Here is a 13,646-nt window from a genome sequence, read left to right on the forward strand (position 1 = left end):
TCAGACCGGTCTTCTCCACTCATGAAATGCCTGGTGAGAGATATTCAGTGCTGATTTGATCACAGGCAGGGAGGGATTGCTCCTTGCAGTCACTTGAGGAAAATCACCTTTAAGATAAAGTTTGTTGATTTCAAAGCCAAAACACACTGTAAGAGATCACTCTGCCACCTGCAAAACTCTGAATTGTGCAAGGTGCATCGATGCCTTTGGGGTAGGTGAGCCTGAGCCACAGAGCACCTTCTGCAGACACAACCCTGTTAATGGGAATGTACAATGTTAATTCAGAGACTCCTGTTTTTTCAATATAAAATGTCCTGCGCCATATTTTCTGATATTTCATAGACATTGCAGTGTTTTAATTTAAACAGAAGTGGAAAGAATGAATTGGTGGTGATTCTGTAGGTATGTCAGTGTTCATGCACAGTAAAACATTCATTCTCCTGATAGCTTTTTGTTCTTTGTTAAACGTAGACATCCCAAGTCTGGATTTTTATTTTGCATGTGTGTGTTTGCAAATTGAAGATGTGCATTTGTGAGCAGAATTACTGAACTGTGAAATGAAGTGATGTGGCAGCAGGGCTGTTGTTCTGGAATTTAAAAAGAATGAACTTTGAATTTAGGAGTGTCACCAGCAGTTTGCAGACTGGAGCTGGGTTGGCACCGTGGGTTAAATGTGCACTTGGGACCTGTGACAGTAACTTCCCGATAGTGTTACACACACATTCTGTGAAATGCTTTTTCATGGTTGTACGTTTGGCATATTAGCAAGTGCATTCTTTATTCCTTTGGTGCTTCTAATTTTTTTTTCTTGAAGATGGGGGTGGTCTGTTTCTCGATTTTTCCGTGGCTTTCTGCACTGTAATGATGGCACCATCACCTGACTGCTGGAATACACTGGCCTGACTTTAATCATCGGGTGACTGGCTCTTAGCATGGTTTCATCTCTGCTGTTTTACATCTCCTCTTGTAATTGCATGATTGCTTGCAGCATTGTTTTTCTCTTGGTGACAGTGAAAGGCACACACGAGTATTTATGTAACCTTATACTTTTCTGTTTGATGTTTAAAGTGTAGGTGAAGAAGTGGTACTTTTGCAAATAAAATTCTCTTTATTTGATTGTAAGCAGCATATTTTCACCCCTTACGTGCAATCATTTTATTTTCACACCTCATGTGCAATCATTTGTAAGACAAGGTTATATATACACACACTCTTAAATATCATATGGAGGAAGAAGTAGGTTGAGCCTTTATGAATAACAAGGCTGCATTTCTGTAGTGCTGACAGTTTCATTGATGTATATGTGCTTACAATTAAATAACCTGTGTAAAGCTACAATAATGTGCGATGTTTAACATAAATAGTATCTCAGTCTTTTAACTGTTAAATAACCAAACACAGCAAAACAATGGAGAATCAAAGCTCCCCTTTAAAGAGCATCGACAGCAATTAATATGCAGTAAAATTATCTGCCCGTACAAGTTGTACCAATAGCTCTGCAGGTCTAAAATGGCAGAAGCTTTCAGTTGCTGTATAAAAATCAAACTACCATTTATTTCAGCCTCATGGTATGTGCAAATTCATGCAGCTCAGTTAAGGGAATAGCTTCACAACTGGTGTTACAATCTGTGGCTGGAGTGCTGCATCACAATGCAGCAAATGCATTTTCCACATTAACCAAACATGACAGCTGAAACGATTATTAACCATGCAATATGTCGGAAGTCATCAAAAATTCACATCAGGGTAATTGCAGCGGCTCGGGAAAAAAAAAAATAGTAGCATCTCTCTCCTCTTGCCTGGCTGCCGCCTCACCCCCTCCTAATTCCTACATGGTACAGTCCGTTAACAATAAAATATCCTTCTGCAACCTATAAACTGTTACTCCCATCAGTTACTGGTTTCAGACTGATGCTTTTCCTAGAATTTGAATAAAGCACCACTGGAAAAAAATATATAGATTCTTTACAGGCAGTGGTGTTCAGCCGTGGAAAGCAGCTGCTTTCTTATTGTCTTGCTGGACTCTTGACTGTCTCAGCCATTTCAGGACTTTCAGGTTTGATTTATATATTTTTTTTTTTTAAGATGAGAATACTTGAACATTAATAGAGATAGATACAGCTGTGTAAGCCTAAATATCAGGCAGGTGAAGTGTGGCAGTTAACAGCCAGCATTAACAGGTTTGTAACTCCTCAGTACTGAGATCTACAGGTAGGAATGTCTGTCTTTTAAAATAAATAAAATGAGGGTAAAAAGCTTGCTTTGATAAGAGAGAGTTTTCCTTCAGGTGTCTTTTATGGTGGTTTTTCTTTGTACTGTTGCTGCAGGTTGTTTAAATTTGTAAGAGAGTAATGAAAGAGAACAGGTGGGTAGTTTTGGAGAAAAGGTCCTTTGCTCACAGAAAAGAAATGGGAAGGTCTGTGCCTTTACCTTCCAATGTTCTTAGCTAGAGCAGCTGTTGGGTGGGGCAGTCCAGCGTCTGCTTTGGGTTTCATTTGTGTTGCCTTTTTAAAGACCCTCTTGACATTGCTGACTTTGCTTTTCATTTAAGCAGAAATACAGTAGCATAACTTTCTGAATGCCTTTATTCCTGATTTCTCTTCCCTAGGCTATGAAAAGTCTATGGAAGTATTTTAAACAAAAAATAAAGATGCTACATGATTATGATATTTTTTTCTCCTGCTTTTCATTGTGGTGCAGAGATGTTGGTCCATTCTGTTTCCCCTGTTCTTACATGGGCACTTATGATTTATTTAGAAGACACGTTAAACTTTCTTGAATCTTATTTTGAAGTAAGGATTTCAAGTGTAAGACAAAAATAAGAGAGAAAATATTTCTGTTCTTTCAAAGCAAATGAAGATATGTGGAGATTTGCTTCTTTTTTGTTAATTTCTTAAATGAGGTGGTGAAGCATATTTGCTTAGTCAACTGGAGTTTATAGCCTAGGTCCCACCTCTCGTTCAAGTGAATAGGATACATTATGAAAAGGGTTAATCCAGTAAAGTCACAGTAAAGGGAAGCAGTCAGGGAATTAACATTTTATATAAATGTGTTGGTCATGACTAGCTGGGTGGGTGGCAGCTCATTTAATACTTTCAGATCTGGGGACTTAAAGGTAGCATGAAACCCGGAGCTCTGCCTGGCTTTGGTGTGGGGACAAAAGTACAGGGTGGGTTGATTTTTCTTCTTTTCATTCAGTTCTATTTTTGTATATGGAAGGAAGCAGTTTAATAAAACATACTGTGCTGGGATGGCATCTGGGCTCCTGCAGTAGAGTGACTTGCCTCCTTTGGGGCTCCCTCCCCAAATATTAAGCTGCCTGTGTGCCATGTTCTGCACTCTTCCTTTTATCAACTGAGAAATGCTCAGAGGGGAAGATGTGGAACAGTGGCATAGCATGGCCAAAAAGTTGCCTCTCCAACCGATTATATGTGCAAAGAGGGCTTTTTCCACTAAGCAGCTCTGCAAAAAATCAAGTAAAGGACAATTAAATGTGTGGTTTGCCTGTGTAAAACCATGGAGGAAACCATCCCATCCCCACTGACCCCGTATGGGAGACGGCTCAGTTATCCTTGCAGTTAGTACAGTGTGGCAAATTATTTTCCTTTGTTTGAAGTGGGTGGGAGACAGACTCCAACTAAGCTCCATAAATTAATGTATGAAAAAATGACTGAGCCACTGTAAAGAATAATTAGCTGTAGGTCTCTTATAGCAGGGTTTTCCGTGATATCTGTTGGCAGCATCTGCACTTGACATTTAATTTACATTAAACTCCGAAAGCTTGTGTGCCTTGTTAATGCAAGGCGCAAATAAAGGCATGCACTGCTAGACAGTTCCTTAGCCAGGGTGGAGTACAGCCAGAGGAGAAAAATGGAAACCTATTGTCTGTGGTGTATCCTCAGCACACCGGCCTCATGCCCCAAGTCTGGAAAGTTTAAACCTTGGGTTTATTACACAATAGGAGAAATAAGCTGAAAAAGGATAAAGTGTTTATTGTAACATATTTTTTGCAGCAGAGAATTTGAGTGTATGCTTTTCTCTCTGAGCCCTTTAATGTCTAACATTTTAAAATATAAGTTGTATAATTATAACAGGCATATTCTAGACGTGTTTCTTAGTTTAATGATCTGTAATTAATAATTCATATGTAATTTAAATAATTAACTTTGTGAAATCTATCGGTAATATCGTAAAGAAAAACCATTTCTAAAGACCATGGCATGTTTAAATTGAGGATTTAAAGATATCGTGACATGTATGAACTCCAAATTGCTTGCTTTCACTGTCAGTAAAATATTTATATTTGTCCTAGGGGATAAGGTGTTATGTTGAAAATAGCTATTAGGTGAACAAAGTAGCTATGATTTGTTTAGAAATACTGAGGAAGAATGGGGTAGCTAACTTGGGCTTTTTTTTTTTTTAACTCAGGTGGATGATTTTGCTAAATCATCTCATGTTATTTAAGAGGGCTGAACTTCAAATTTGCACATTTTCTTGACATCCCAGTGTGTATTAAAAAAAAAGCCTACATTCTTCACACTACAGTGAATATAATCTTGTCTCTTTGTCATGTTAGCCACTATCAGCAAAATAAAGTAAATTTAACTTGGGAAAGATTTTCTTCCCCTTTATGGGTTTTTCTGAGAGACTTCAAACTGCAGTAGAAAGGTTATAGGAACCCTTTTCTGGAGGTCCAGCACTGGGGTAAGCCACCTGTGCTGGTTCAGGATGTGCCTCCCGGTGTAACTTGGCTGTCGCATTTGCAGCGCTGACAGGATTTTGATGTCTGAAGCAGGCGTTGTCCCTTTGAGGCAATGAGCGTTCGCTGCCTGCCTCGCTTCCTGTCTGAAATGCAGATGGAGGCTGAAAGATGCTGCTTGGCTTTTCTTTTCATGGAGCAGAAAGACAACTCATGCTCCTCAGGAGCGTTCAGGGAGTTGGTATGCTGGCTTTCAGCTGTGGGATGGGGGCACAGCAGCCGAAATCTTTCCACTTGAGTCAGCCCGAGAACGGGGACAGTGTCAGATTCAATGCTGCCAGGCTCACTACTTGAATCCAGAGGAGGTAAAGACAACTGATTTTTTTCATTACTGTTTTTTTACCTACCGTTTCAGACTAACTTGAAGGCATTTAACTGTTTCAACTCATTTAAAATTGTGAAGGAAGAGATGCGGAAATACCAATCATGTTTTGGTTTTCAGACAATCCTGAGAGCGTCCCTGTTTCTCGCAAACAGCAAGGTTACACATTCCCAGTCAGACAAGCAGAAGGATGAAGCACTTAGCAAGGGGCAAGGGATGGGGGGGACTGAAGGACTGCAATAAAATTTTTAGAAATGAATTAGAGGCGGCTGGGTGTTAATAAGTAGCAGGATTGTTTAATAATTTGCCCCTGTTGCTGGTGATCCATCAGAAATGTCATTTTGGGATAAGGAATACTTTATTGACTGATTGGGGTGACTGTTTGGCTTTTGGATGTGATACTGAGAAATGAATTTTCTGCTGCCAGGTTAAGTGGGTTTTTGTGGCTGCCTATATGTTAATGCTAATACACAGTTGGTCCAACAGCAGAGACTACAAGCTTATCTGTGTGCCTCCTTTATGCCTTTTGCTTCTCTTTTCAAACTACTCTCTTACTAGCCAGTGTTTTCTGTGGGGTTCAGAGAGATACAGAGGTGGACACTCCTCTTTCCTCAGTTGTATCAGTTTTCCTGTGGTGCCCGTGGATTTCCAGTGGCTGCTTCCTCAGCTTGCACCTTCTTAAGAGACTCCTCGCCAGCTCCCGGTACAGGGAATTGAGGTGTGGTCTGCAGTGGCAACTGTACTTCGCCCCTGCCCCTGCCATGCAGGGACGTGACACAGGCAGAAATTCAGCATACAGGTTTCATTTGTCACCGTGTTATTCGAGCATGGTTTCCTCTTAGAGCAGGGAGAATGCACAGCTACTTCTCGAGGAAATGTGGAGTAACCACGATGCTAAAATGGCAGCGAAAGAAATAAGAAAATGGCGTCATCAGTGAAATTGGTTTCGATGGCTTGATTTGAGGGCATTCTGCCTGATGAGAGCACGTTTCCAGCAAAAGGTATTACATTACAGCCTCGGATAAGACTGTACAGGGAAGGTATTAAATCATTTAAATCTGTAGGTTTTTTTGCAGTATTCCCTTAAAAAACATGATACCGGAGAGGCGGGTATAGCGGCTAATTGTAGTGGATGATCAGAGCTTATCTTTGTTTGCATTGTATAAAAATTTTTGCTATGGGGTTGCATTGTGCATCTCAAGCCCACTGGAATTATCTCATAATTTAATTTACTTAAATTCCAAAAAAGAGGCAAAGCCTTGAGTTTTGATTGTGGATCTCTTGCCGCGTTTGTGATTTTTGTAGGCTTGTATTTTTTATTCAGGATCATAATGCGAGGGCTTTTATAGGGCTGGGGAGAGGCTGTAGCCACTCACCACAGCACTGAGCAAAGCCCCACACTAAGGTCATCCCTCTTGATCCCCTTCAGAAATGTCAAGAAAAACAGGTAGCCATATATTTGGAAACTTGATGAATGAGCTCAGGTTTCAGACTGTGTGGTCTGTTCGCTCTGTGCCGGTGCCACAGGAGATGGGCTTTCCGTGAGTCCTGCTGCTGCTCCTGCTGGCCTGATCTGTGTGGAGAGATTCCCTCACTCAAGAAGTCGTAATTCCAAGTGAGGTAGCACTGTGTTTAATTGCCTTTATGACATTTTGATTTCTTTGTCTTGATTAAGACAAACAGAAACGCCATCTGAGGTGTTTTCAGGTGTAATGTACCAGCTGAACAAGCTCCTTCTAGATTAATGTAGAGTCCTGCTGCCACAGTTGGCTGGCAAGAGTCTCTCTACCTTCTTTCTAATTTTAAATTTTTATGTTTATTCAATTAATAAAACACAAAGATGTTTATATTCCTGATAAAAATATTCAGGAATGTAAAGATGGTATATCTTTCTAGTTCTAGATTTTTTTTCATTGTTACTCATCCTGTTCTTTGCAAGTCCTCTCAGCAGGTTAGGACTGTTTTAGACTTTTTGTTATTGCACAGCTCTCCTTAGCGCTTTATACCTTGATAGGACCTGGGATTGTTGTTGATCACTCCCAGTTATATCACAGGGAGAAAGAAAATGAGTATATGCTTGGGGAGAAAGACAGAGTGACTAGATAAAGTAGCACTGTTGTTTGTACTACTTTTGTGTTGCATTAACAATTGCTGTCAAAAATGATCTGCGCAGTGGAGGCTGGTGATTTTATGTGAAAGAGAACTTCATTCTAATCAACTTTGCTGCAAAATTTTGGATTAAGAAATGTATTATCTTAGTCTTATGCCATTAAAATCTTTGTGACTTTGAAAAAACCTACAGCATTTGCATGTGCTGTGCAGCCCTACGTGACAGGGCAACAATTTTTAGAGCCTGAGAATGAGAAACTAACTTGTGTAATTGAAGTTCTGTTGGTTTCACTGTGATGGAGGAGAAAGACAGAACAAATAGTATGGATAATTACTAATATTTTAGTAATTAGGTATGCTGTGTAAGCAGTACATAAATTGTATCTATTGCAATGGTTGATACATTGTGATGTTTTCTAAAACTCATGTCCTACTTCACTCATTTTAATTGCACTTGGATTTGTTAAATCTTGGAAATGTCTGACATATTTTAAAAAAAATCTAAAGTATGCAGGAACACTGCAATGAGTTTTCATGTTATGTCAAGAGTTAAGCCACGTGTAAGTACAGTTTTAAATGAAATACTGAAATCTCATAGTGCATGAACTCACTGAGCATCCTGTGTTGAATTAAAAGAAACTAAAATTAAGCGGAGTCCTGTTTCTTGCCAGCAGTGATGATCTCCATTTATACATGGAACAAGCAGTGCCACATAGCAGAGAGTTTGATTTTGGTGCTGCTGAGTGCCTGGCACAATATTCCTGCAGGAAATCTGAGCAGTGGTATTTTTCTAGACATTTCCAGTATGATAAAGCTGTGCTTCCTGTATGTTTCATGGTAAATTTTGCTTCTGTTCGCTGCAGATACCTGCACTCTCCTTGCTGGCCACATGCTGCAGATGTGTTTTAGAGGACTGTGGTTGGGTGTGGGATGTGGTGGTGCCTCTCAGTGCTGGGGATGGTTTGGTATTAACTGATGGTTTGGTATAAGCCTTCCATGCTTAATGGATGGTGTCCTGGCTGAAGTGAGTGCTGGGAGGTGTTTGTATTTCTTCCCTTCAAGCCTGTATGTCTGAGCAACACATTTCCAGTCTTCACTTGCCAGATTCAAACAGGCCCAGCAAGAGTCAAAGAGCATGCACCATCTGCCCCTGCTTATGTTAGAGCTGATCCGTGATTTTCCCAAGGAATGCTTCTTTCAGCAGTTTGAGTTTCTCCTGTCATGGCTAGAAGGAATAATGATATTTATCCAACACAGCAAAATCCAATGTTCCTGGATACCATCTTAAGATTACTGTGAAAACTTCATGAATTTCACAGATCAAACAGTCTAAACCAGTAAAATAATACAGAAAAGAGTGCTAGATCTTTGCATTGCAGCACTAACCAGCAGCAGAGAGCTCTTTGTAAATATTTGCTTAAGGCTCACTCTGTAACACGGATTAAAGACTGTGTTCAAAGCTGGTCACTGCATCAGCGTGTGCCGATGGCGCGGTAGGGGAGGCCCATTCCTGCCCCAGTGCTGGTCTCTGGGAAGGGCTGATCTGTGCATCTTCCATGGTGCACAGCCCCAGGAGAGCCTTGTGGGCAAGTGGAGGTGCCCCTCTTGTTCTGCACTGTGCATGGGCTCCAGCCTGGCCTGCATCCACTCCTGCTGCTGCTGGGGTGAGGCCCAGGTTGCTGCTTCTCCATCACGAAAGGAAGACAGTATTGCAGCTCTGCAAAATTTGATTTTGCTGGAGCAGGGAGCCACTTCAAAAACCCTGAAGTAATCTTTAAAATTGCTACTAGTCACACAAGGAAGCAGAGATGAAGCCAGGGCTTGTATATTTTAATGATTTACTGCCACTCAAATGCTATTGGCTTGCAAGGTGGGGAAGAGCTCTCCTAGCTTGACTCTCAAACCAGCTGATCCATGAGTATTGGCTACAAGTGTGTAGCAGGGTCACAGTGCACAGGGGGATGTGATTTGACCCCTGTGAAGGCAGGTAGCAGAGCAGCAGATCTTCCCCAAAACCAGTGTTTGGCTGTATTAGCACAGTTTTGTGTTCTAGTTATTGCTACGTTCTTTTCCCTTTTCAGCTTCAACACGGCTGTTGCTTTGAAAGTCTCTGATGCAACAACAGGCTCTTGGGTCCTATCAAACTCTAAAGCCTTCTGGTTTTTCCCTGCTTCTTCTGTTCAGTCAACAGGGAATTAAAAATGTTACAGGATTTCCCACTCTAAACATGATGGTAAGGAAGTTGAGAAATGTATGTTTTAGTTTGACAAGTGCAGCTGTCTTAGGCTAGGGAAATTTTGTATTGCTAAATCCTTAAATTGAACAACGTATAGAGCTATGGGATGAGACTCATCAGACTGTCCTTTCCAGTGGACCTTTTGGTCTGTGTACAATGATGCACTCCTTGCCTCTCATGCAGCTTTGAAGTAATACTGACTGGTGAAAATAACCTTTCTTTGGGTTATTTTCCTCTCTGCCCTCAGTCTGTTTTGGCCCCATAGCAGTTTTGCCATCTCTCCAAGGAGGAAGCCAATTTCACAAATGCTCTTGGCTCGTTGTGCTTGGTAGCTGATCTTTGGGCATCTGCCTTGCTGCTTTGAAGGGCACAGTATTGCACAGGCCAAAGTATGCAGTGAAGCTGCTTATCTGCATGGCTTTAGCCCAAAAAACCTGATGCTTTCTGAAAAACAAATCATGGGAGGCCTATGGAAGCTTCCATATTGTATTCCACATGGTGGTGTCACACATACAAAGGAGCAGTGAATAGACTGAAACACTGCCCATGCCACACTGGTGTGTCCCCATCCTCAGGAATACAATAGTTGGCCATGACTCTTCACCCTTTGGCCTATTTAAAGCCAGCCAGCAAGCTCTGATGCTTGTGTCAGCACAAACAATAATTTAGATTTAAAAAGTTACAGGTAGTTTTGCTTCATTTTCTGTTTCCAGAGAGAACATGGCCAGGAGGGTTGTGCCAGGGTACATCACCTCAGAAGTAGGCTCAGAAGTGTCCATGTTTTCAGTAGGATTGTATTTAGCAAATTGTTTCTTAGAATTGCTAGTAGAAATAATAAATTCAGGTGCTTCACCTGGAGTTGCCAGAATGATTTTTGTTAACTGTCCCTGCTGGATTCACTGGATCTACTGGAAATCCAGGACTTGGAAATATTTTAATCAAAGAGCAATTGACTTGAAATGGTCCCAGATTGTTCATTTCATTTTCTTCTTTCTTTCTGTGCCAGTGAAAAAGTACCCATTGCTGTCACCATCCAAAGCCTCAATATACTATTTGGCAACACTCGCCTTCTCTTGACAGCTTGAATACTGAGATCAAGTATTAGAAGTATGGCCTGGCTGATGAAAGTAATTAAGAGACTTCTCTCAGCCAGGAGAGTTTACTAACCTCATTTACTGCAGTAAATGGAAGAGACTTTCAGTCTCCTGTCAAAAAGAGACCATTGGTGTGTGCACGTGTGCCCTTTTGTACTGATAATGAACTGCTGGAATTCAGGCTGGAGCAAGGCAGGTGCTGGTTGCTGTCAGACCAGCCTGTGTCAGTCTGTGGCTGTGATGAGAGGCACCAGTGCAGCAAGCACAGGCTGCCAGGGCTCTGCCCTGCCCTTCCACTGCAGGGCCACTTCTGCAAACCATCATCCAGGGCAGCAGAGTGAGGCTGGATTGCAGCAAAAAGGGCAGACTGTGAGATCAGGCTGAAACTCAAGGTGTAGGAGATCCAGGAGGATCTGGAATGTGCTTAGGAAAGATGCTGGGAGTCAGTAGACGTGGAAGTGGAAGCGGGAACCCGAGGGTGTGAGAGTGGGTGTGTTTCTGTGCCCGTGGCCCTGTTTTGCAAACACCATCGCATCGGATATTGTGCAAATGGTGTGTGGGAAACATTCACCAGTGAGTGCTGCAAGGAACTGGTGATGGGGAAGAGTTATGCTGCTTCCCTTCCAAACTAGATGCAGGAAGGATGTGTGGGAGTCAGACAGTAAAAGAGAGGAAAATCAAAAGCTAGTCACTAAAGGAGGGCAGAGTGATGTGACATTAAGGCTCTGTGAGCTTTTTGCATAAACCTGCCTCAGGGAAGTAAGATTTTCATTTTCAAGCAAAATTCAGGCTACCCTGGGATCCCTGCACTGGCAGAGCTTGTGCAGGGGGACCTGCAAGGTGAGGTTTTCACCTCTGAGATTACAGCAGTGCTCATGTTGGCTGTTCCTATCTTTGCCATCTGCCTCTGTGAAATAGCCTTTTGTCTCCTAACAATAATCTCTGTTCTCCTCCTGCTTTTCTCTTTGGATGCTGAATATGGAGCAATGTCTGTTACTCGTTGTACAATCAGCAGCATCTCCCCTGAGAGGGCAGCTCCTGCTTTGTGGGCCGTGCACTCCCTGTGCGTGCTGAACGCTGCACCTCCGGATCCTCTTACAGTCTGCCAGCGTTCGTGGCAAAGTCAAACCTTGCCTCTGGGACTGCAGAAAGCTTTTAGGGCACATGTAACTGGTGAGCACAACCAGCACTGTTCACAGCCCAGCCTTCCTAAGAGATACGTGATCCCTTAAAGTGACCTGGGATTTCTGAGGACAACAATTCTCTGATGTAAAGTGCATCCCTGCCATCTCTCTGCCTATCCTTGTTCTGGGGCTCTGCTTTTTCGTGCAGAGGAGGTGCATTTATGTATATCTGTGTCTGGTGACCAAAGTGTAGTGCGCCACTAGGTGGCAATGCAATAAATCCAGGGAATCCTGCAGCCAGCCAAACGCACCTCACTTTCTTAAGGAGTGAAATTCTGGCCACCAAAGCCTGGAGTGGCACCCCTAGGAGCTCTTATTTGGCCTAACTAAGTAGAAGCAGCTCTCACAAGCAGTAATAGGAGCTCCAGCATCAGTTACTGAAACTCCCTCTTCTGAGGTTTAACAATTAGCCTGTAATTAACTGAAGCAGAAATTGTCATGCTAGAGTCATAATGTTTAGCACAAGACATAGGACAACATTTTTAAAATGGATTTCTCCTTAGTGAGGCATTACAGATGTTATTTGGAATATGTGAGGATTTTATTTTGCTAAAGAAGTAGTTTTTGAGATTGAAAAAGGCAATTATCATCTATAATTGGCATTTGGTGTAATGTGGTCCCTTAAACGGATGTTGTAGAACTCTCTGGGAGCTGGGTGGTTTCATTAAGATGCTCAGCCTGGATTTACTGACATCAAGGGAAGTTCAAGCACATCTTAAGTTACTCTGTTGATTACCATCATTGCTGTGTACATTTCTAGGCAGGTACCTGCTAGTGCACACATCCCTGAAAGGAAAGAGGGGAAGACCAAGGGCAGGAAAGGTAGGACCTGTATCTCTTGGGATTTTCAGGAGTCCAGTGCTCACAGAGCAAGCAGGGAGCCAAGCATCCAGGACCTCTGCAAGCTCACACCCTCCATCACAGCCAGGTAACTGTAGGTCTGCATCTTGAAGACAATGGGCTGGTTTTGACTGTAAAATCAGCAGTGTTGTTAAAACACATCTAACACACTGTTCTGTGCAGCATCAGATCTCTACCATCAGAAACAGGTCTGTCTCTTCTGTTCTTGTATTGGTGTGTGCTCTGAAGGTCTAGAAGCGTCGCTTGTTTTAATTCCAGATAATTTTTCTCCATTTTAGGTTGAAGGTGGGGAAATAAAAAAAAAAACAAGGAACTCAGAAAACTCATTGTCCTCCCAAAGTCCTTGTACCCATGCAGGCAGGGACAAGCCTTGCAAGGCACGTCTCCACCCCTCTCTCCTGCACAGAGCTGAGGCTGGGGCTTGGCCCAGTTCGGTGACTGCGGCAGCCCTTGTCTCAGTGACAGCTGCTGGAATAGCTGGTCCCCAGACGCGTGCAAGGATCTGGATTTAGCTTCCTTTTTTCAGGTTGTAACTGTGATTTCTCTGTGGGCATTGTCTAAAAATAAAGCAGGACGTGTCTGCTGGTGAAATGAAGAATGGGCTGGCTCGGGGTGACCGCTGCCTCCCGTGTGTAATTCAGGGCTGTTTCTGGGAATCTGCACCGCGCGTCCCTTGGAGGATGGTGGCTTGTTCTCTCTCTGGTGTACAGAAAGGGGTCACCTTCTTATTTCCAGCTGAAGGGGGTCACAGCCTGTCCCATGTACCTCAAATGCTTGTTCTACATATTTCAGGAGAGGGTGCAATGCCCTGTATTTCACATGCTGGTGCTGGGCAGCTGGAAGCAAGCAGCACACCTATGCGACAGTGTCTTGCCAGATTGCTTCAGATGGGGGAGATTTCAACTCCTCCTCGCCTCCCAGAGCTAAGTATCACTCTGTGATACTTGTGGTTGTATATATTACTGCTGCAGGGCAGTTTCTAAGACCTACCATAAATGTATTTTTGCAAAAGCTCAAATCTCCCTGTGTCACTGCAGGAATTCTTTGCAGGAAGATGGGGAGACTAAAAGGCACAAAATTG

At 42.6% G+C, this 13,646-nt stretch overlaps 1 protein-coding gene across 4 annotated transcripts in view; it reads left to right on the forward strand.

Moving 5' to 3' along the window:
- Positions 1–13,646, forward strand: part of NUP93 (nucleoporin 93) — a 78,669-nt gene that overhangs the window by 34,002 nt on the left and 31,021 nt on the right. The window contains exon 1 of one of the 4 annotated variants that reach the window (XM_063167862.1): positions 1,925–2,056. The exons of the other annotated variants lie outside the window; for them this stretch is intronic. The gene's annotated coding sequence lies outside the window, so the exon portion shown is untranslated. Of the gene's footprint in view, positions 1–1,924; positions 2,057–13,646 lie in introns of those variants that run through there. 4 annotated transcript variants of the gene reach the window in all.

This window comes from Melospiza melodia, chromosome 13 (assembly GCF_035770615.1).
Source record: "Melospiza melodia melodia isolate bMelMel2 chromosome 13, bMelMel2.pri, whole genome shotgun sequence".
In the NCBI taxonomy this organism is placed as follows: Eukaryota; Metazoa; Chordata; class Aves; order Passeriformes; family Passerellidae; genus Melospiza; species Melospiza melodia.